The sequence below is a fragment of the Erithacus rubecula genome (genome assembly GCF_903797595.1).
Source record: "Erithacus rubecula genome assembly, chromosome: 13".
Taxonomy (NCBI): Eukaryota; Metazoa; Chordata; class Aves; order Passeriformes; family Muscicapidae; genus Erithacus; species Erithacus rubecula.
In genome coordinates, this window is record NC_136665.1 from 5,379,836 (window position 1) to 5,404,350 (window position 24,515).

Genomic DNA, 24,515 nt, shown 5'->3' on the forward strand with positions numbered 1-24,515 from the left:
TTAGGCTTTTTTTCATCTTTCTTAAATAAAACCTATTTTTCATGTTTGTATACAAGGTAGATGCACATGTCATCTTGGAGCTCCTAAAAGATGGAGAGTATGGGCTATATATAAGAGGAACCCAAAATCTCTCAAAGTTTTACAAATAACCCCATGCTGCCTTCTATTGTGGTGGGTAGGAGACTGATCCCTGCATTTTGAACATTTGAGAATGTAGTTAGTTTTCAAGAAGAATTGAAAAAGAGGTTTTTATGGTGTTTACTGCCTACACCCCCTTACATTTGGTTTCAACATGCCAGCTGCCAGTGTTGATTCTGAGCAGTGTAAGTGTTCTACTTCCCCTTATGACAGCTTTTCTTTGCAGTTAATATAGATGGGAGAATAAGGAAGTGTATGTATTCATGCAATTTTCTTGCTCACCACAGTGTTATTCATAGTTGGTTTTATATTTCTCTGAGTGCTGGAGAAAACCATGCTGTGAAAGAACACAAGCAAATGTTTTCTGATTTCTTGGTTGGTTTTTCAGCTCTTTTCTAAAAAAACCAATAATTTTTGGTGTTAATTTAAGGTCCAGGACATTAAAATCATATTTGTGCAAAGAGCAGGCAGCATAGAGGGGCACAATTCACACTGTGGTGTTCTCAGTGATTTTTGGTTTTTTTCCCCAAATCCTTTTGATTTGCAGCTGTAAGTTCTCATCAATCAGCAAGAACAAGCTGGAGACCATCAAGTCAACGAATTCAGATCAACACATGACATCAGCTTGTAGTACCTCATGCTTTGGCTGCTCACCTGGGGGGAATGAAGAACTGCCACAGCTACTGTGGAATCACCTGAGGCAACTCAGGTGGCTCCTGCTGAAAGAGTGATGTCTCAAAGCTATCAAGAGCTCCAAGGCTGAGGAAATTCTGTCAGATTCTGCTATCTGATGAGGTGGTAAGATGTTGAGATAATGCACACAGGCTTTGTTTTGGTATTAACCCTATCTCATTTGTTATATTTGCTGTGCTCCTGGTCAGGCTGCTGCTCTGTCACTCAGCTGGCACGAGGTGTGGCTGTGGGGGGAGAGCAGGTGAGTTTGGCTGTTCTCCTCTCTGCCCCTGCCATGATTTATCCTCTCCCAGCAGGGAGAGGCAGCTCTGTCCTGCTCTCTGCTCACTGAAGGAGCAGGACATGCCAGCACAGCAGCAAGAGCTGTCAACACTCACCACTCACCCCATCCCTGGGACAAAGGGCTAGTGTTATTTTTACAGGTGATTGTCTTATGGTCAGAAGGTGTTAACTGAAGTTTTTCCTTTTATTAGTGTAAGTGGTTATCCAAAACTGCAAACTCAATGGCATTGGTGTGTGAAGTTGGGGTTTTTTTGTCTTAAAATGCTTTGGCTATGCTGTCAAACAATAATGTTAGTCAGTCCCACTCTGTGACTGGAACAAGGATTTCTTTGCAGAAGGAAGAATATGTCCTGTTGTGACCTGGTGTGAGGATGGGGGTGTGCTTGAATCCTGATTTCACTCACCATTGTATCATTGTAAAGCACAGTTTGGCCACTGCAAATGAACAACTTTGGGCAGCTGGTACCACTAACATTTAATTCTCAAGTATTCTTTTCTGCTTCGGCAGTGGGCTTGGATATTTTCCCTTGTTCAAATAAAGATTAATAATGCTGTATTCATGTCTTTCAAGCTGTCCTGCCTGTACTGGGGCACATATTATTTAGACCATTATTACGTTAGGATAGTAATTTAGCAGGATTTGTTTTTATTGCTACAGCCATTGCTGCTATCAAAAGCCAAACACGGTATCAGTGAAACAAGATAGTGTGCAAAATCAATCCTAGTAAACATTTAAAATGAAAGCAAACATCAATAATGAAACTGCAGACAGTGTGTGTTTGCACAGGAGCAGGGTGGAGGGCTGAGGTCACCTGCCCCAGGCACGTTGCAGCTTTGGTGAACCATGAGGGCAGAGTTTGGTGAAGCTGATGTTTGGAGTCATGGCAGGGATGTTGAGTCACAAGACTTCAGGGAGAGATGTCAACACATGTGGGTGAGAGATAGTATTTGGGGGAAATAGCTCTGCCTTGGCCTTGCCCAATAATGGGCAAACCAAGCTCCCATTTCTTGTGTGCATTTGCTGCTATGTAGCAGGGTGAAGGAAGGATTTGATGTTGCTGTTAAAATCTGCTAAAATAATAAAGGCACTGAGAATATGTACTCTACTTTTTAATAATGGGCTAAAAATTGATTCTATCCCTGAGAACTTAGCAGTAAAAACAGAAATTGAAGCTGCTTCCAACAGAGTTGGAAAGTCCATGTGCAGCAGAGTACTTTGCTGTATCTGTAGACAGGTTATGGTGTTAGAGCTACTACAGCCGGTATTCCACACATGTTTCTTGACTAAATCCAGTCACTTTTTACCTCTTAGCAGCTGGGACATGAATTTTAACACCCTTAAATTTTTTTTTTTTTTTTTTTTTTTTTTTTTTACTAGAGACATAACAGATTGCTGAGTAAAATTATATTCAAAAGAGGCTGTAGAGTTGTTGGGTCTTGATACCAGAATGGTGTCTTGGGTCTGCTGAATTCTAGTGCCTGGGCTTGCTCTGCCACACTTGGAAACTGTTTATGGGGTTAAACCCAGATTTCTGGTTAGTGTTGATCTCACTAACCATGTCTTTGAACCACTTTTAAATGCATGCAGTTTAAGTCAGTTGGTCTGTAATCCCTTTTATTTTTGTCAGCTAATTATTTTATGTATGATTAAATATCCTGGAATTTACATCTCATTATGTATAATTGAATAGTTAATGATTTACATATTTTATGTTCTACAGCATACTTGAGTATATGTGATCCTTCAAGCCTGGATGACCTACACCACACCTGAATGTACAGGAAGTTTGAGTAGACTTAGAGTTCTAGGTCACCACAGAATTTTTTCTCCTAGTGAGGCTGATATCAAACATGATTCACTGCACATCATTCTTGTAATTAAAAAATGGATTTTTTTTTGTGACAGAAAGGTAAGTGGAAGAACAATTCAGATACTCAAATATTTAACTGTCTACCTTCCCATGCTGTCAGTACAATAAATTTTATTGCTAAGGACAAATAGGTGCTGTTTTTCTTTATTGGTCACATTCTTCCAATGATTTTGACTTGCTTGAGGATTAGAACAAGACTTTTAGAGGGACAGCTTTGCTGTGCTTCCTACTACTTTTACTCAAAAAATAATTTAAAACTGCTTTTGGAGGCAATTTCTTTTAACATTCCTTCACTTTCTTCTATAGGAAAATGTGTTCTACATGCAGGTTTAAAACAGTGAGGAAGCTTTTATGAGCTGCTTATGTAGAGGATGGCAGTGATATAAATCATTTGGAGGAGGAAGAGGTGAGAGGAGGGATAATAGTTCCCTTATGGTTATCCAAACTTTGTTTCCAGGTAGGCCCAAAGTAGGAGAGAGGAAGACATTCCTGGTCTAGTTAAATATGTTTTTTACCTGCTCAAGCTTTTAGGAAGAAGTATCGGTTCAGAAAAAAAAACTTCAGAAAAATTGTTTATTCTCTGTTAATGATTTTATATCATCCTTCTCCTCCTCCTCAGAATATACCTGTTGTATCTCCTTTATAGCAGTAGGGCACACTCAGGTTGTCTGAAACCCTTGTGGTCTTTGTTTAAATGTAGATTGATGCACTCTATGGATAGAGTAGTGAGTGTCAGTAATGGTGAAAAAGAAAATAATTAAATTATGGATATGTCTGTGTCAAATCCATATATTTACAACTGTCCTTTAAGGGTCAAAATCTGGATGTCTGTTTTAGTTTTTATATATCTGGGAAAAAAGCTTCACTGAATTGCAAAGACCTAGCATAATTTTGTAATTTCCTTTTCAGAATTTGTGGGATTGCACTTCTTAAATGTTTTTTTCCCTAGGCTTCTTCAGAAAGCAAGGTGGTTCTAGCAGCAATTTAGAGCACCTGACCCAGATTCCTGTTCTGAGTTGCCCTATGGAGGATGGTTTTGTTTTGCTTTAACTACAGGAAAAGTTTTTTGCTTAAAGCAAATGCTCTAGAATGTGTCCTTAATTCTCATGTGGAAAAAAATCCCCTCTATTTTATCCCTCTGACTACAAACATGAATAGTTTGATAATAAATATATATAATGCCAGTTTCATTCAACTTTTTTGAGACCAGGCAGAAAGTCTGAGCAGAGGTTTCTCTGTGTGCACCCCTCTTGCTGGCAGAGCTGGGGAGGTGAAGGTGAGCCCATGCTTATCTTGGGCAGGTGCTGCTTCTGTTGTGGGCACTTCACCATCCTCAGTCTGACTGAATTTCTTGGCTGTGAAGCAAAAGGAAAATCTGCTAAATGTCTGCCCACAACCTGCATGGTTCCCAGCACGGGGGACAGACTGAGCAGCTCTCAGCTGTGGAGCAGGGAGTCATGCCACCCCCATCTCTCCTTCCTACGTGTTCTCACTGAGCACCTTGTGCCAGCTTTGATGCTGGCTGAAATGCTTCAGGCTTTCCTTTAACTCCTGAAATATCAGCCAGGTATCAGCACATCCAAACCCCAAACAAACATGGTGCATTTTCTGCCTCTTTGTTGGACAGCATTGACTTTATGATGGGTTTCTGTGCTTGAGAGAGGTGGGGAAAATGGAGGACACAAAAGGAGGGCAGCAAAAGTTGTTTGTTTTGGCAGCTGGAGCTGTTGTGATGGTTCTGACATGTAGGAAAGAGCCTAACCTCTGATGATTTTATCAAACTGGGTTTCAGTCACACGTGCAGCACCAAAGGTTGAATTGCATTTGGCTTATTACTTTTTGAGCACCTGCAAATACATGAGTTTTCAGTCTGATGTTTGTGAGTGCTGAAGTAGAGCCATACATGTACTCACATACCCTGCAATGCTTTCTTTGAAGTTAAATGCCCTCGTGTGTGGGTCTCTGAGCTGCTCAAAAGGCTGACTGCTGCATTTCATTCATCCAGCTGTAAACACCAAACACAAACAACCAAACTTATCTTTGTAAATGTTTTCAGGATCCAGTGTGTTTCTCATAAACCAAGTTCTGACTCCAGGTGGGTGGACAGAGGAGAAAGAATGGATTTTTATGTGCTCTCCTTTTTAGAATCATTTAAGTCTTGAATTAAAAAAAAAAAAAAAGAGGAAATGATCATAACTATCTTGTATCTCATATTGAAAAGATTTAATTCCTCGAATCCTAATTCTTGTATTGAGTGTAACAAGAACTCACCTTTTTAAACTAAGGACTTCTTTGATAGGTTTGTGATATTGCAATGAACTATGGAATTATAGTAGCACAGCAAAAAGCTTCAATGTCATCCTAATCTAAATTGAAACCTATTTTGTTTCCAGGAAAAAATAAACAAATGGAGACTCAAGCCCTAGGGTCTGCTCCCAGGCAGGGCCATGTGCTTTCAGCTGAATGTGTTTGCATATGGGTCCAAATGTTCCAGCTTGGATTTGTCTCTTCTTTACTTTCTCATTTTCTCTTCTGAGACTTTTTCTGCTGGTTCTGTTTTCTTGGGAATATCCTTGTGTTGGACATTCCTTCTGCTGTTATTGTTTGGATGCTCTGTGTTCCTCTTCCCTTTTTTCCTTGTCTTTTACTCTTCTTTTTTCCTCCTTTTCCAGGTATTTCTTGTTATACAGAATACATTTAGCTTTAGCCCATATTCTGGTGGACAAATAGTCACAAGGGAAATGTGCAGATGGTTTAAACAGATGTTCCTGTCAAAGTCAAAATATTTAACTCCTGAATTCCCTCTAGGCTGGCAATATTCCTACTGCCTCTAATGAAATCTGCCAGAATGGTGGCCAGGGATTTGTGTGGCTCCTCTTCACATTGCATCACTTTGACCCCCACCTATGAGCTTTCAGGAGAAATGAAGGCTGCTGAGAAAAACTTTTATTATTTTCATTGCCATGTTAATCTGGAAGTCACTTAATAAAGATCTGTGCTTGTGCCAAAATGGGAGAACTGTTTTGAATGGGATGAGGAAATCCATACTAAGTTCTCTCTAGCAAGGCCTGGGTGAGTTTAATTTTAATCAATGTATGCAGATTGTCACTCTTGGTTTGGTCTTGGGTTTGTTTCTGGAGACTTATTTTTTTTTTTTAAGTTGGGATTTTTTTCCTTGGTGCCAGAACTGAAGATGAAATGTCGACATAGTCAGTGGAGAAATTGTGTGTCCTATGGGGAATATTATTTGAATACAAATATATCCTTTATGCAAGTTGTTTTTCATATTTTCTAATACTGTGATATTTAAATCAAGTTATTTTTCATAAAGTTGTGATTTGGATTATCAGCCCTTTATTTAATCAGGGAAGATGTACAAATAATTAGTAAGTGACAAAATATCTTAATAAAAATAGACTGTACATGAGTACAGTCATGGTAGGCTAAAAATGCAAGAATATGACTAATTTTTTCAAGTGAGTTCCTTGTGAGTGCCTTTCAAGTTTTGGAAAAATGTACAATTTCATAGTTCAGATGCTTTAATAAGAAACAAGTTAAATACATGAGTGAACTAATCCGTAGGCACAACAGGAACTTGATGGTATAGTAGGTGGTAAGATTCATTTATGATAACTTATAATGGAATTTCCCTGGAACTGTGTATTCCACCTACTTCAATTCACATTAATCCAAAAGACTGCAGCAAATGCCATGAAATAAAAAAAATTGTCATGTTGTTGTAAACCATGGGACTAAGTATATGCCTGAGGCACTGCCTGTAGCTCTTGGGAGCTCTGCTGTTCCTTGTGGTCTCTATATGTTGAACCTGTGGTTCACATTTAAACACTTGTATTTGTCCAGAAAACTGAGCCTGTGTGTGTTGTAATTCACAGCATGGGGTCTGCCCAGAGCAGGAGGTGCTGTGTGTCCTGCTTGAGATCAAGTCACATTTGCTGTGTCCAATAACTGCAGTGATGTCTTAGAGATTTTCAGAATTCCTTTTTTTCCCCATTTATTGTATAATCATAGATAGGCAGAAACTCTGGAAACATTCCAAGTTATTGGTATATTAAAGGGACAGGGTTGGTTTTAATGAGTAACAGTTGGTTTGGGCTACTTTGAACAAATTTCCTATTATTAATAGAATTTTAGTGCAGTGTTCTACTCAGGACAATCTGATGGCTCTTTCAGCTTTTAAATTTCTCTGCAGATTGAGGGACATTTATTTGGGCATCAAGAATAATTACCACATGAATCCCCTTTTTAATAAATTCTAGTTTTGAACTCTGGTTTTAACAAAATGAGTCGTGCGCATTTTGGTACAAGCAATTAAAAAAACCTCAGTAAATTGAGTCCTTCCAGGTAGTGATTTGTTACCTGGAAATATGCTCCTTTCTTCTTTATAGCTTCATTAAAAGACATGTTCTAAAAACACTCCATTGAAGATGAAAATAAAATATGTTTTAAAAATATAGTTTAATATTAGGAATATAAAAACATTTAATATCAGGAAAATAAAAACATTTAAAAACCTCAAAAAAACCTCCCCAAACCCACAGCACAAAACTCCTAAAGAAACTCTGGGGTAAAACTTTTTTTTTTTTTCACTTGACAACGTGCAATTACAATTTTGCATCTTAACTTGTCTTGTGAGTGATGAAGAGTCATTCCAAATCATTTAGCTTTTCTTGCTTTTTGTGAATACAAAGCTGTTGCTCAGATCTTGGAAATATCATGTGGGCTACAAGTCTTGGCTCAAATTTCAGTAGTAGGTACATTTTTCTGAGAAACTGGATGAATCAGTGATATTGAAATATGTGATATAAATGATAATACAGCTGACAGACTTAGGTGACATCTACAATGTAGTATTATAATGAAGAGAAACTAATGTAAATTGATAAATCTACTTCACAGAGAGTCTTCAAATTGTTATTTTTAATAAATTCTTATCCTACAGCACAGAGGCAGCCCAGTCTTATGGAGATTTCTGTTGGAAATCTGCCTTATTTCCAGTGTGAATGAGCACAAATGATGGTTATGTCTTTCAGGTGTGGGTGTCTAAAACTGTCTATCATTTCCCCAGTTTCAAGTTTCACTCTGCAAGGTGCTGAAAGTTTCTGTGTGATCCAGAAAAGCAGGAAAGCTGCCTGCCTGAGGCCAATGTAGCCCTGAACTACACTTTTTGTTTTGCTTGATGATTCTGATTGATGTGCGTGGCTGCAGTCAGGGCAGTGTAATTGTCATCCTCCTGGCATAAACTGGCAGAAAGGATTTTCTTAGTTGTCACAGGGAATAGATTGAAAAGGTTGTGCTCATCTTTTCTTGGTTCTCCACTCATTGTGCTGTTACCACAGTAATGAGGAAGTGGTCCGTTTGGTGGAGGTGGGGGGAGGTTTAATCTGAGCGTTTGTTGGTGAGAGTGGGTGGGATTTGCAGGGAGGTGTCACATCAGTGCAGCTCAAACCTGAGAGGAATTGCTTGTACTGTTACCCCCGGGGACTGGTTGTGCCTAATACACCTGCATCAAGCCCCAACCCTCTCTGTAAAAAAATATTTTCCCCAGGAGTCTAAAACCAGTAGATCTAAATTTTGTTTCTCGCAATTCTGACTTTGGTAGGATCATTAAGACTGTTAATTAACTTGACTAAAATAATAGTTTAACTGGTATCCTTGTGCTGGTTTCTTACCAGCTGGTCTTCATATCACATTTCTGCCATGTTCTGTAGAATTTTTTGGTACTTCAGAACATGCTTGAGAGAAGCAACATGTTGTTCTTTCAGGTTCTGATTCATATTTTATTTAGCACTGCAGATGAGGAAGGTGCTGGTTTGCATTGGTTGGGTGCCATTGTGCCCAGTTTGGGAGAAATTACCTCCTGTGATCCCAGTAGTGGAACATGCTCTAAAGGATGAGGTGTTTGGAGACCAGGAGAGCTGTTATGTGATCACTTGCTTATGCTGTGAGATGAAAATAATACAGGTACCTATTGTTTTAACTGCATTGCTGTCTGCACAGGAAATCTTTCCTTAGTGTTATATATTAATAGCCTAAGTTCAGCTGCAGGGCAAGCAGAACAAGCTGCAAAGATAAAGAAACCACACCTGAGTCTGTGATGGCTGAAATTGTTCTAGTTTGGGGCTGCTGCTGTTGGGAAGTGCTCATCCATAGAGCCCAGGCTTGCAGGATGTGCTGTGTCTGGTTTCCAATAAACCTGCTTTTCAGAATAGCTTGCTATATATGGGGGATCTTTGCATATATAACATAAAATAATTTAACATTTTCTGATTTTATTTTCATTAAAGGGATTACATATATTTAGTTGTTAAAATCTGCCTTTATTAGTGAAATCTGTTAAGTGCTGTAGAGTGCAAGAATGGAGAAGATGCTCAGGTCTCTGCACTCCTGTGGCTTTCTCCTCAGCTTTCTATTAACAAATGATCTGTCACTTATAACTTTGGTAATCTCAAACTATATCCTAAATCACTTACTGTCCCAAAAAGAGTTCTGATGAAATTCAGTTGGTGGGGTCCTGAATTACCTGTGTTCCCAGGCTTGAAATCCAGCAGCTACAGGAGAGAGTTTGGAAAACACACTTTTAAGGAAGGGATGCTACTGTTATGTCAGTGTTTAAACCCCATTCTAGACAACATTGCAGAACACTCAGGTGAAGAGCTGAAAGTCAATGCTCAGGTTTAGCTTTTCCTCAGTGAGGAACAAAACCCTTCCACACTGGGGAAAACTGGGATAAAGAGCAGCTGTGCACTGTCTCCAGCCAGTTCAGCTGCAAAGTTCACTCTTTCCAGTGCTGGAATCCAGAGTAACTTACTGAGCTTTGGTGTTTTGTTAGCTCAGGCATAGGTGAAGTACAGGTAAGGAACTTCAGATGCAAAATCATTCATGCAGAGAGTCCCCAGGGGATTTGAAGGAATGAAATTCTTGGCAAGGGTAAACAGAGTCTTTAGAGAAAGGCCACGTGTTAGTGCCCTTCCTTTGTTGTTTATTTGCATTATAAGGGAAAGATCTAAAATTAGATGCTTTGTAGAAAATTATCTAAACCAGCAGTGCTCAGGCATGTATTACAATCCATTTGGTGCTTTCATCCAGAAGCAAGCTGGATGGCAAATGGAAACAGTGCAGAGTTCAGTTCCATGGTTCTTGAAGTTTGTTTACTCTGTCAGGAGCTGGTGCTCGTCCAGGGTGTCAGGTTTCATCTCTTGACTTGTAGCTTTACAAATCATCAATTGCAAAATCAGAATTATTTCCATCGTGAAGCAGAAGATGCTTATCTTTGTCTCACGGTCTGATTTAGGTTTTAAATTCTACTGTTTTCTGAGAAGGGAAAGCTGCTTTTTGTAGTTGTTGAAAATGTAACTGCAGAGAAAAAAAACCCCAAACAACAGAAAACCAGACCAGCCACAAAGGTTGTCTTTGAGAGCAGAAATGTAATAGAAGGATTTGTGTTTATGTCCCATTTAAAGAACATCAAAGCAGATAGATGTCTTGAGATAACTTGTCCTTGTGTGACGAAAATATTAATGATTCATGAGGCTGAATCTCATTTAAATGTGAAAATCCTTTTGCATCCATATAATAATGCTTCCTTTCCTGGTCCTGTATTCTTTACCAAACTTTTGGTGATTCTGGCTTTATTTTTTTTTTTTTCCTTAGTTATTGAGTGAAGTTTTGGAGAATTGGATAAAGTATTTTAGTCAGTTTGCAGTAGTTGTTGGAATATTAATCTCTTCTTAGAGCAGAGCACAGGAGAGATGAAAGGAATGAATTGCTCCTTCTTGTGCTCAGGGCATGTTTTATGAGCCCTCAAGCTTTGCACTTGTGATCAGCTGCTGCTGTCTAAGGCGCTTTCCTCAATAGATCAAGTAACCCCCAAACCTCATAAACAGTCTCCTTGCTCCCTGTTTAACAAAAACTGCTACTGTTTTCCTAATCCTATTATGTTCTTTGCAGAGTACTCTTAGTTTCCTAACCACTCATGTGGACCCTTACATTTTCTGTTTGTGCCTTCCTCTAAGCAAAATAAGCAAAGAGAAGAAAAAATCTGAATGTTTAATGATGTTATGTTCAAACTTAGTGAGTCTTTACAGATGTGTGGCAGGTCATGTTTTTATTGTGTGATTCTTCCCTGTGGTATTTGGCTCTTGCCAAATGACTGAAAGTTCTGCTTCAAATGGCCACAACATCACAGATGATATTACTGTTCAAATTATTAGAAACCAAGACTAAAACTATTATCTAAAAATAGTATTAAAAGCAGGGAGTTCTTTATTTTCTGACTCTTTAGAGTGTGTTTGCTCAACTTGTATCCTGCAAGTTGTTAAAGAGTTTTTGTGACGTTCTCTTGTCATCATTTGAATTTGACACCTAAGTATTTGGGAGGAAAAAATATCTATGGCTGTTTTTGGTCTTTCCTGTAGTTGTACCTGAAAGGAACCCTTTTCACTCAATCCTGTTTAAATTGAAATCTTGTGACTTGGAAAGATGTGACAACTGTAAGGGGGCAGGGAAATAGAACGTGTGGCTGAGTAATGAAGATAATGAATGGCACAGAGTGGGCACATTAATATTACAGCTTCTGGAATGGGTGATGAAAATTTCTTCAGAAGAGGCTCACACAAATAAAAATCCCTTTGATAAGGGAACAGATGATTGACCATAATGGGTGAGGGAGGAAAGTGAGAAGTAAAGTTTGCATCAATATTTTCATAATGATGTAGAGAGAGGTTTGGGATAAATTCACAGACTAGAGCAGAGAAAATCCAGCTCAAGCCAGAATATCTGAGAGTACCTTTATGGCCTTTCTTTAATGGATTTTGCTGGCTGGATATTTGAAATGCTTCTTCCAGGCAAGGAAGTAATTTCTTTCAGGGGCAAAGATTTTAAAACTCAGAATATTCTGCAATGACATCAGTAATGCAAATCATGGAAAGGTTTTCAAAAGAATCTAAGATTCCTTTTTTCTTTTCATTGCCTGTGATCTGTCCATGTGCTTACTTTAGGCTCCTTAGTACTGGAAATGCAGCTCTAGGATTCTTCAAGAATAAATTGAGTGTAAATGATGGCTATTTCTCATACTTCCATGTAAAAGATAAAGGTTTGCAATAACAAAAACTTTCTTTTTTCCTAAGTGTTGCCTAGACAAAATTTACCTAATGTTACAGAAATATCTAGTGAGTCACGAAAAATCTCATTTCTTCTCACTTATACACTTTTCAAAGAAGACAGAAATGTTTGATTATCCCAGTGATTATAAAAAGCAGTGTTTTCATCTGGTTTCTATATCCTATTGAAGGAGAAGTCAATGGGGAAATTATTATTCTTTCCTTTCAGTGTTGAGGGTTGGCAAGAATGCTCTGTGAACTTCAGTCAGGTTAAAATTAATAACTTTATTTTCTGTATTCCATATGGCTAAATTGCCATGAAAACCTTGTAATTTCTTCTGTTTTTGTGCCCAGAAACCTTTGTTCAAGAGGGATTCATGTGTTTGATTAGAAATATTTAATTGTAATGAAAATAACTTCGTGGTATTGAAAATGACTTTTAATTATTGCCATAAAAACTTAGTTGCAAGATGTCATGACCAAGTGGAGGTTTTCTAATTTGGGAAAGTAGAGGTAGAACTCTGTACACTGCAGTGGACCAGATACCAAAAATGTAGGCTTAAGGTGTTGAAGGTGATGGAGAAATTTTAGTGATGTTATGACAATTCCATCCTTTGATTTCAACAATGCAGAGCAACTGCTTTTAAAACCACTATGGCTGTAAAGAGGTGAAGTGCTGAGCCAAAGGGATGAACCACTGAGTGAAGAAAAACATGTATTTTAGTCTAAAATGTGGAGGATTAGTGTGAGCATTGAGTAAAGCAAAGGCACAGTTATGGCAACTGGGATTAGAGTCCTCTGATGGTTTCACAGTAAATAGGATAAAAATAATGCAAGTTCTATACCAGCATTCCTCACAGATAACTGAGCAGTGCTGCTGTCCTGGTTGTCCTTTCTTGTGGTTTCATTGGGGTGAATCTTTCAATATTTCTACAACAATATTTTTTCTGCTACAAGGGCCATGAACTGTCCTCTACACCTGGAGTGAAACAGAACCCCATGTCTTCCTCAAAGTGCATTGAAAACCTTTTAAGGTGCAACTCACTATATCTTGAGCAGTTAAATTTATATTATCTGGGATGCAAGTTTTCTTTATCAGCAGAATAAGTTTTTTTAGTAGTTTCCAGAAACTTGAGAGTGCATTAATGTGAACACACAGATAATATTAGTGTGCATACTGGGCAAACTGTTCTAGCCATGTATGTTCACAAATGCATTGTTATGTAATTTATGAGAGTAATTTATCACTCTGTATGTCAACAGTCAAGAGACTGGATTTAGAGGACACTGTCATTTAATGCTATTAATATAATACTTAATTCTGAGGAATATTTGATTTCCCATCATTGTTCCTTTAATCAGCTTCTGCAACAAAAACTGATTTAAAACATCTCAGGTTATATGGAAGAGAAAATTGCCAAACAAAATACCTGTCAGTTTCCTAACTTCCTTGTTTGTCTGAAGATGACTCAGTCTGGTTAGTGCTGACTCAGGTGTAAATTTTTTTTTCTCTTTAATGTTCCTGGTTTCATATGGGTGCTCCCATTGATCTGATTCTTCTGGTAAGGGATTTTCATACTGTGACTCAGGAGCAACACAAGCAATGTGATAACTACAGGAAAACACCTGTGAGTATCGGGTAGTTGGTATTTACATTTTGTTTATGCCTTCAGCTGAGAAATCTGAAAGATTTGCCAGAAGTTAAACCTTGCAAGTCTTAAAGCTTCCTCTCACCTGAGAGTCATGCTGTATTTAATGGAGCACATTCTGAAATAAGGAATATTCAGAGACCTGACCTGAAGTGAGGAGCAAATGAAGGTGAATCCCCAACCACTTTGCAATTCAGACTTCTTGGGTCTCTCTGAAGCTTCTTTATGCCTGTGCTTCCTTTGTACTACAAGAAAATGTCTTTTCTTGGCACTGCTGCTGGCTGACTCAGGCTGCTGTTGATATCCCAGTGGTGCTGCAGTGACCTCACTAGTGGCCAGCAAAGTGGCACCAGTGGTGTCATTCAGACAGAAGAGGTTTTTCCTACAAGAAATAGCTTATTTCATCAAAGAATTCCTGACCAGCTCAGCTATGCACCTTGTTTTCTATTCAAATCTTCGTGTTTTTCCTCATTAAGTGAATTGCACTGCTTAAAACATCATCAGGAATACCCAGTGGTAGAGCCACAGAGTCATGGTCCTGTGCTGTATATTCTTTTTTGCATCAGCCTCAGTAAAACTGGCTGAATACCCATGAATTGTCCTGGACTGGTTTCAGTGGAAGGCAGCAGGAATTCTTGCTCCAGTTCTGTTCTTGTAGTCAAGTACACAGACAACCTGGAGCTCTTTAAGTTAAAATAAGTGAAGGAGGATGATGTTGGTTTCTATTCAGAGGGATGAAAAATCTCTCCTCTTACTTGCAGACTTCTTTAAGTAGTTGGCTTCCAAAATAATCTTGCTGTAGGCTGAATGTTAACACACATCATAAACAAGGAAATCAGGGTCTTTTTTTGGCCTCACCTGTTCTAACTCATCAGCTATTTCTTTATTATTGGAGATGCCAGGTACTAAAGGGATTCCCCATTTGTGCACTAAATTAATTCCTCCTGTTTTTTTGTAATGAATTGGTTTTTCCCTTGTACACCAGGCAGAGTTTCACCCCTCTAGGTTACATTTTCCTTTTCTCTCTGCTCTGAGTGCTGTAGGAGGGGAGTGGCAGGCTGTGTCCTGGCAGGGGACAGTGCCAGGACCTTGTGCAGCTCAGGGCAGCCTGTGTGACATTGCTGTCCTGGAGCCCTGCCAAACACACCACGGACACTTTGTAATTTGAGGGCTAAAACTGAGATCTGCCCAAGCCTTCTCAAGCAAGAGCCAAGAGGTAGAAACTCAGAAAGCAAAATCAAACCAACCTTTAGGCAGCATCAGGAGGTTTCTGTAAAATTTGCCACAGGCAAAATCTGACTTGTTCATTTTACAAGATGTTTGACTTTTATGTGAAGTCAGATTTTGCCTTTGATTTTTCTTGGAAACATTTGGAGAGACTTTATATATGATAGTTTCAGAAGGTTAAGAACCAAGCATTTCACTGCCCTGCATAAACCTGGCATTGAAAATGTTTGTACAGCTGTCACCTTTGTCCCTTAAGCTATTCTCTTCTGTGGTCACTGGGTGTTTTTCATGTGTCTGTCAGATGACAGCCTGGGAAGGGACACACCTTGTGGGAAAAGATTCTTTAAGATTGTGCCCTTTTGACACTGTTCTGAATGGAGCAACAGCCAGAAAAAACCTTTCTGGACATTGTGAGTTCAAAGAGAGTTCATTGCTGAATAAAAAAAATGTGTTCTTGGATGGCAGCTAGAATTTAAATGTGTATATCAGAATTAAGTAGCAAAAAGACACTTGGTAAAAAATTAATCAGTTTTTATAGAATGCATGTCGGTATGTGCAGGCTAGAAAGGGATTCAAAATTAAATATTGTCTGGATCTTTCTGCATGGTTGCAATTCAGTGCAACAACCTCCTGGTTAAATAATTTATGGAAATAAATACCTAAAGGAGGATTCTTAAGCCCTCCTTGTTAGTGATGTCAGCTTCATCTGTCATCAGTAAAAATACAAATTCACACAGTTAAGCAGTTTAGCCATTTAGAAATAAAATTGGAGCTAATCTCCAGAAGGACTTTGCCCATTTATACGTTACTGTTTCTCTTTCCATTTGAGGTAGAGTTTCCAGAAAATGTACTTAGCATATCAAATATGTGCCTTTCTAGTGTTGTATCACCCTATCCTACATCTTTATCTTGGAGACTTCTGATACTCTTGAAGAAAGCAGTGAGTAGGAAAGCAAACAAGGGACATTGGGACAATCCTTAGTTACATTAAGTACTTTTCCATTCTACTGTCCTGGTTTAAAGCTGTTCTGCAGTACTACTGAGTGCAAGTAGTGGTTGGGTAAAGAGATGCTTAGAAATAAGGGTTTTGCTAATAAAGTTGCTGCAAATTACATACTGCTTTCTTTAGTTCTACTTGAATCTTTTTCAACAGCATGAGAAGCAAAAGAAAAATGTAAATATTCTGGCAATGGGTGATGACTCTGTTTTCTCATTTGTAATTTGTTTTGGATTTTTCTTGCTTTTCCCCATGCTGCTCTTCAGTGTTCTTTATCCACGGGCACAGAAACAGAGGCAGGTGAAGTAATCAAAACAGGATGTGGAGCATTTATCCTCAAGATGACTTTGGGCAGCTAATTGCAGCTCAGCACTGGTGTTTCTGATCCCATCACTTTTAGGCATGGTGTATACATTTTTACAAAAGCTGAGATCTGTGTTTTTCACCAACAAAGAGGGAAATAGATCTCATGCAGGGGGTTAAAAGGAATCTTTCTCTGTGCTCTGGCTGTTCATTTGTGAGCACACCAGCTGTGATTTCTTGGAAATCTTGTCTTGGTGTACCCTTCCAAAGAACAGTGAAAAGCTCAGATGAATTCAGTCTGTGCTGGCAGCAAGCTGGGAAGTCCCATATGAGTTTTATGGAAAAGCTTAAAAATGGGTTGAGGGATTCCACCAGGTGGGATTTTTTGTTTGTGCTGGGTTTTTTGTTTCTGCTAAAACTTGGTTTGGTGAATGATTCCATATAAAACTGAGACTTCATTGCCATTTGAAGTTTAATTTTGTTACGTTTTGCCAGGTTTGTTACCTGCTGCCATTAATTTAAAGCAAAGATCACTTGCTTGTTTCACTTTCTTTTTGAAGAAAGCAAAGGCATTTTCTGCTGTTTTGGCTGGATGAATACACGTGCACTTGGAACTAAGTGATACAAAGGGCTCAAATGACCTTGCCCTACTGCCTCTTAAGAATTTATTTTGCGTGACTTGCTGTGTGTTGGAGGGGCTGGGAAACCAGTTTTGTCAACTGCTCTTGTCAAGAGCTGACAAGGCTTGTTTTGAGTCAAGGGTTATGCAGATTAATCATATAATCATTAGCTCTGCTCCAGGCATGTCCTTAAGGAGGGCTCAGATGTCACTGGGCAAATAACTGCAGGGGAACCTGGAGCTACTAAAATGTGGAGAGTGGGTACATCACTAACCAGATCCGGGTCAGGAGTCCTGAGCAGTTTTTTATTTTTAGCCCTTGAAGGGTGTGTCCATCGTCACAGACTGATGACTAAACCCTCTGGAGTGCTCTGTGGGGCTATAAATACTGAGTGCACTATTTTGGTTGCAGTACCTGTAGTGAGCATGGAGGGAAGTTCTGTGCCTCAGGAGAAGTATTTCTGCCCTTGAGGCTGCCAGCACATCCTGTGCACTGTGCTGCTGGACCACATCCACGTGCAGGTCAATGCTGCACAGGCAACCAAGGCTGTTTTGATTTTTACGTTGTTACTTGTATGCCAAATGTTTGCCAATGAGAGTTTGCAAAAGACTTCAGCACAAGAGTTCATCTGGAGGCTCTGTGCTTTTAACTTTATTTCCAACAGAACAGACCTGTGATGAAGAACATTATTGTTCTTTGCACAGCATTATTGTATGTAGTCCTAACTGCTGAAAAATACTGATTATTTTTCACAAACCTATATACAGTGTAGGTCAGCACAGTAAACAAATATTTTTTCAAGCTCAGGATGTCTGTGCAGGTGTGAGTGTGTTAGGCAGGAATTATAGATTAATTCTTGTTAACTTCAAGTGCAGGGCTAGCAGATGTTTTTTCACAGTCCTTTAGTTTTTGGAGTAGCTACAGGAGCAAAGAACTGAAGTAGAGATGTCTTACTTGCTGTCATGTTGTAATATTCCTACTCCCATTTTTAAATTTTGCCACTATATTCCTATTCTTAACCTTTTACTGGATTTGGTTGCTTGTGTGGACAAAGTCAAGCAAAGCCATGGGGGTCATACCTGGCCTAGGGGGCTGCTTTGTGTCTCTTTAATGAGGTTCAGTCTTCTGGGGTGAGCACTGCCAGGCTGTTCTGTGAGCAGACAGGATAATCATGAGAACATTGCCAAGGAGAACAAAGCAAAGTGTTCTCAGGTGCTCAGCCTTGTTCTGATGCTCTGGGCTTTGTGAAAGAACTTCTGAAAGCCCCCAGCACAGGTCCAGGTGGGCAACTTCTAAATTCAAGGCATGTGTGCCCAACTGCTGCTTTGAACAGATTGTGTGCCTTTGACAGATTCTGGGTCCTGAAATAGAAAAAGAAAAGAACAAACAAAAAAACCCCAAAACAAGCAAACAACTAGAAAAAACTTTGTTTTTTGGTTTGTTCACTGTGTTGTGCTGGGTTTCTTTGGCAGTGCTCTATGGAAGGAGCTGTACCAACTGCAAAATGGGAAAATCAATTGAGGTTTTTAAAGATACACATTATGTCTCTGTGTCCTGGGGACTAATATGAGGATTTGACAGTTACCCTTGATGGAATCTGAACTATGGGACATTTGAGGAAAGAGCCAAGGGACTGGTGGGAACAGTGTTCTGGCAAGTGCAGCTGCAAAAACATGAAGCTGTTTTTTCCTAAAGATTTGAAGGAAAATATCGGTGTTTCCTTTCACAGCAAATCTTGGGATGTGTAAATGGAAAAGAGGAAGACAAGGGATCTTTTACTCTGCCTAACAGTATTTCTGAAGGGAGTTTGTTAAAGCTTGTGAGTCATATGATGTTATCACAGAGTATTTTTTCTTTGATTTCTTCTCTTCATTTCCATTCTGACAGCTTAAAGTCTGCATGAGAGAATTTCTCTCTTGCTCTTACCTTTCCTTTTGTTTCAAAGTAGCTGCAACAAAACATTTGAAACTTTTCATGTTCTTAATAGGTGAGAGGAAGGCTTTCTCTGTCATCTCTGCTGAAGGCTTGTACTTCAGGATTCCTAGAAGAGATATTTCTGTGCTGTCATTATCTTTTGGATTCATGGTGGCCTCTTCTCTACCCTGTATCTCTTTGGAGTGAGATTTTTGTGGCAATGCAGCTGATTGCTACCAAAATATGAGCAGGGCAAGACTGAAAACTCCTATTACAGCAAGAAGGGATATAAATTAGCCCAAATTGAGGGGAACACAAACATAGAACCAAACCCAACTGTCAGAGAAATTGATGTCTTTACTCGAGTGTCATAAGCTCTCCTTTGGCCCTGAGTAACAAAATGAAAGCAGTTTTCAGTTCTGCTCTCCACAGAGATCCATCCCTAGAGGAGGGAAGAACATGAAAAACACAACTGTGCTGTTAAATTATAGTTTTCTGAGATAAAGTGCCATTGTCAGTAACCACATTCAACAACACTATTAGCTGGCGACATGGAGATAAAAGCAAAGTCAAGGGGAAGCATTATGCCTTGAGGCCCTCAGACCACACAATTACTGAAGTGGTTAGTTGGGGCATTTTAAAGCTAGAAATTAAGAAATTATTGGAGTGTTGGTAACCTTCCATAATAGCAAATGCACAGGGGCTGGTTTGTTGGTAAGTAAGATGGAGCCTGTCATTTTCAGAGGTCTAGTGAGAAGTGTGGGGATGAGCTGGTGCTTTTTATCCCACTCTCTGCTGAGAATATTGATTTTCACAAAATCAAATGTGATATAGCAAGATCTTTACTTTCTCATCAGATAAGTCTGTGGATTTGGGCAGCAGAGGTCATGAGATGTGTTATAAAATAAGGTATTTCTTGTGCTGTGCTTGTTCTTCTTACACCCTTACATCAGATTTCTCCACATTGTGAAAGATGTGCAGGTGAGATCAGAAAGTCTCAGCTGGAAAGGGGTTTTACCTGTTAAAAACAGTAAAAAACCCCTTACTTTCTCTCTTTTGTATGACCTAGGACATCACAGCTACAGCATCATTTCCAGTTCCCAAAGTCTTCTTTATGAAATAAAAGCAAAGACTTATACTCCCTATTATAGGCAAGGAGATGTTGAGCGAGACAACATTTAATGTCCCTCCTTTTTATTATTATTATCTAATATTATCTATTATTATCTAATTATCTATTATTATCTAATTTATGCCTTTCATGTAATAGTGCCAGATTTGCTGAGAAGAATAATTTCATGAGCTAATGGCTTGGTTAGCAGAGCTGCCCAGACAGTTTACTTGCTTGCCCTCCTCTCACTTCAGCAGCCATTAATGTGTTGTTCGTTGTGTAGGGTTGGTCTATCCCAGACTGTTGAAACCACCACAAAATCTGTGTGTGTTTCTTTAAAAAAACCCCAAACAGAACCAAAAACCAAAACCAACACTTGATCTTTTCACTGATCTGTTTTACAGCCCAGCTTGAGTGTCTTAGGTTGCAAAGCAAAATGTAACTAGCAGTGTGTATTCTGTCACCATCTGATGAAACCAGGTGGGGCAGTGATCTTTATCTCTTCCATGACCCATCCCTTATAACTCTGGGGGGATATCCTCTGTTAATGGGCCAGCTGTCAAAACCAGGTAAGGCAGTTTTCTTTTTCTCTTCCAACCCAGGGAAGAGAAAACCCAGGGACCCAGGGAGGTCCCCAAAAGAGAAAACCCAACCCCATACCCAGGGAGGTATTTTCTGTTAATGGGCCATTCAGTCCCAGTGCATGACTGATAAAATTACATCATCCCATTGGGAGATGCCCCACCCAGGGGGAGGAGCCAAGCATTTCCTACCTGGATAAAATCTGAGATTTGGAACATCAGAGCAGCCTTTTTCACTGGATTCCCAGAGGAAGACCAGGCCCATCTATGCCACCATTGGACTTCAGAGGAAAACTGCACCCTTCAACAGAACCACATCTGTCACTGCAGGAGGACTGCAGCCAACATTTAACAGACTGCTACCAACACCCTGATTGACAAGGTGTCAGGTTGTATTTTAACTTTGCCAGTGTTTTTTTTGTTTTTGCTTTGTTTTTATTACTGTATTTTTATTTTAATTTTCCTTGTAAAGAACTGTTATGCCTATTCCCACATCTTTGCCTGAAAGCCCCTTAATTTCAAAATTTTAATAATTTGGAGGGAGGGGGTTTACATTTTCCATTTCAAGAGAATCTCCTGCCTTCCTTAGCAGACACCTGTCTTTTCAAACAGAGCCATTGAGTTGCTCTGGTATTTGTTCATTGCCACACATGGACACAACAGGTGACCCAACTCAAACTGACTTTGCTGCAAATGTGTCATGTAACTATACTGAGGGTTCATGGTATTGTTTGTTTCCATCTTTCACAGAAGACTCTCACTGTATTTTGATGCAGTCACTGGAAAACTATCTCCAGAGCTGCTAGAGAATCAAAGTGTTGCTCTTTCATTATTAGATAAATATTTAAGGGAATTATGTCACACAGCAGAGTGGATTCTGAGAAAAGCTCAACTCCTTGTAGTGAATACCATTTCATTTCTTGTATCACTGGGTAAGTTGTAGCTGTATTATATGGTCAGGCAGGGACAGTTTTTGTTGTGGAAGGTGGTTTATTATGATAGAGTAAGAGCTAAGTGACAGAGGCCAATTTATCCCCTCTCCTGGAGGACCCTTGCCAAGGCCACTTTGGAAATTCTGATAAAGGTTTATCTCCTAATTCTCTGCAGAGTAGTCTTTCCAAGATCCTTCTATAGGAAATGAAGTTGTTTTGGGATTTCAGATTAACTCAATTCTTATATGCTGCTATTTATTTCACTACAGTGTTTTTCATACACATTTTCTGCTGTCTGTGCCTCCCAGCTGACCTGCCCCTGGTGGCCTGACAATGCAGATCCACAAAATACAAATTATTAGCAAAAATTCCAATTTGAGAACATGGATTGAGTTGTACTTCTCCAAAGGTGTGAACTAGGAGTACCTGGTCTGAAGCTGCTGCAGTGTTGAGCCATTCACTCTGAGTGCAGAACTTGGGCTGCAGTTTTTGCTTAATATCATACTTTGGTTTCCTGTTGAGCTGGAATGATGAATACTCTTACCACTGTGATCCTATTGTTATCAAAGCATTTGTGTAGGCAGTCTTTGATGAGAAGCTGATAGGGAGGTAGAACAGCAAATAGCTCTAGGTGCACAAGCAAAAGATACCTTTTGTTTTCAGAGTATCTAAAAGCCATATCTTGTCTTCTTTGTCACTGAATTTTCTATTTCAAGAGCACTGTGAAGGGGCTTAATGTCTTTCTGCAAGATCTCTGTTGTACACTCACACAGTTGTTCTCTTCCTGTCTTTTCCCTTAGCATTAGAGAACAGCCTCTTGCTGTTTGTGGAGGCACTAATCAGTGGATTACATTAGCACAGCATTTCTTTATACATAGAACATGCCATGATGTGTGTTGCTTCACCACAGAGAGAATATCTGTTTAAAATGCAATTAAGGGCTACAAAGTCTAAAAGATCAACTGCCTGGGGAAACAAAGTTTACTTTGAAAAGGAGCAAAGAGAACTTTTGAGTGGTGTGTTCAAAGTGCTTCTTTGTAAAAAAGACAACAAAACTTCTGTACAGTTGAACACCTGCTAGCAGAAAAGTTATTCTCATTTGGAACTTTATCAGCCCCTCTTGGGGTATTGTCTTAGGTCTCCAATACTTCAGGAGAGTTTGGCTTCTGTTTGCTTGTCCTTTATGGTACTGACATCCTCTTCCACAGCATTTTTTCCCCCTTAACAGACTTTATCTACGTAATGATGGTAATAAGCAATAATATAACAAAAATACAGGGCTTGTGACTCTCAGAGACTATCAGCCATTTTTCTTTAAGGTTTAGGGAATGGGAAATTCAATTCTGTTTTCTGATTCTGCCCTGTGTTACTGCTGACAGTGCCTTGATTATAACATGATAGGAAGCATGAACTTATTAGCAACTAAATACTTTCTCCTCAGTTCTGTTTAGGGAAGCACACAATGAAGAAATGAAAATGCTAAAAAAAGAAAAGAATTCTGGTCAGCTTTTTCATTTGGTTTAACTGCATTAACTTTTATCTATTGATCATGCATATTTGATAGCTTGATGTGCAGTTTCATGCAATTATATTTACTTTCAGCTGTCAATGCCTTCAACTAATTTTTCAAGGTTTGAATAAATAGAATAGCAAAGAAACAAAAAAAAAAAGTTATAATCATGGATGAATTAAAGGATGTGTTACTGGAAGGTCATTCATTTATTTGAAACAAGATTCATCCCTAGGTATGTTTAAACTGCTCCTCTTTACTTATTTCTATTGCTTCGTTATTTTTTTCTTTTACTTTAGAAAGCATCTTGACTTAGTTATGAAGCCTGTTCTTTAAGAAAAGTCTTACTACTCAGCTGCCAGCTCTGTAAGTATTTCTAGGAACTGTGCTGATGGTTAGGCTGAGTTAAATGCCTTGGAAGTTCCCTTCCCTTGGAGCAGCTCGGGCTCTGTGACATTGGACAGTCCCTGGTGCTGGGGTGCAGGGTACAGCAAGGCCATGTTTAACTGCAGAATAACTGGAGCAAACCAGCCTTTAGAGCAGAGCTAAGAGCACAGGATTAATGAGCTGGAAGGTTTGCCAGGGCTGAGCTGTGCCAGCAGCCCTTCTCCTCCTCCTCCCCTGCACAGTGATGTTCCTGTGTTATTGGCACACATGGAACACCTAAACGTGGCCCATCACACCCCTCCTGCCAGCCCAGGATTGTTTCCACCACAAATTACAGCCTCAGCACTGACCAAGAAGGGCAGGGCTTGGTCTCTTGTACCTTTTTATGGCATGGCAAATAGCTATGCAATCATCCTGCAGTGCCAGTGCAAGAATACAAATTACAGGCCAACCCGGGCTGCTGGTGGCTCAAGGCAATCGGTTGTTTGTCTCAGCTTCACTCTCTGCTCATCATTTCACAAAAGGCAGATGGACACAGAGGGAATGTTCAAGGTTCTGTGTAGGTCTAAGGTGCATGTAGTAGGTTTTGGTGAAGTCACTGGTGAAATAAACTGCTTGAGAATAAACCATTTGTAATGCACTCTTATATAGCTGTTTAAAGATTGTAGAAAACTCCTTCTCTAATTGCAGTGGCAGATGGGTATGGGGAAGTGGGCAGTAATTAATGGAAGTGAAATTGAGTCAGAGGAGTCATCCATGTCCAGAAAATGCCAGAAAAATCTGTATCTCTGCTTCCTGATCCAGTGCAGATGCCAGAGCATCACTTAACTTAGGGTCTGTTAGTAGTTACTGCAGAGCTGGGAAGGAGAGGATCATAGATCCATGGGGGAAAGCATTGAGGTCTGTTTGGTAATGGTAAAACATAAAAAACCCAAGTCTGGCTTCAAAACTAGATACAATACCAACCTTAAAGGCAATTGCTTTCTCATGTGCTATTAGTTGTCATGGCCTTTCAATACATGGTGTGATAACAGCTGTACATCTCTAGATAATCATTAACAGCACACATTGTGTAGGAAGGACAAATTTCACTCTCTTGCACTGAGGTTACAGGGAATTAGAGGTTTTCCTCTGTCACCCAAGGGGAAAAGAGAAGTCCTTGTGAAAACCAGTGTGTGTAA

The 24,515-nt window shown here is 39.4% G+C and overlaps 1 long non-coding RNA gene across 1 annotated transcript; it reads left to right on the plus strand.

The window, feature by feature from the left end:
• The first annotated feature begins 13,625 nt into the window (after positions 1-13,625).
• Positions 13,626-23,710, plus strand: LOC306807306. The gene is made up of 2 exons (XR_013775692.1): positions 13,626-13,742; positions 23,247-23,710. It is a non-coding gene; the product is annotated as an uncharacterized lncRNA (long non-coding RNA).
• The last annotated feature ends 805 nt before the right edge of the window (positions 23,711-24,515 follow it).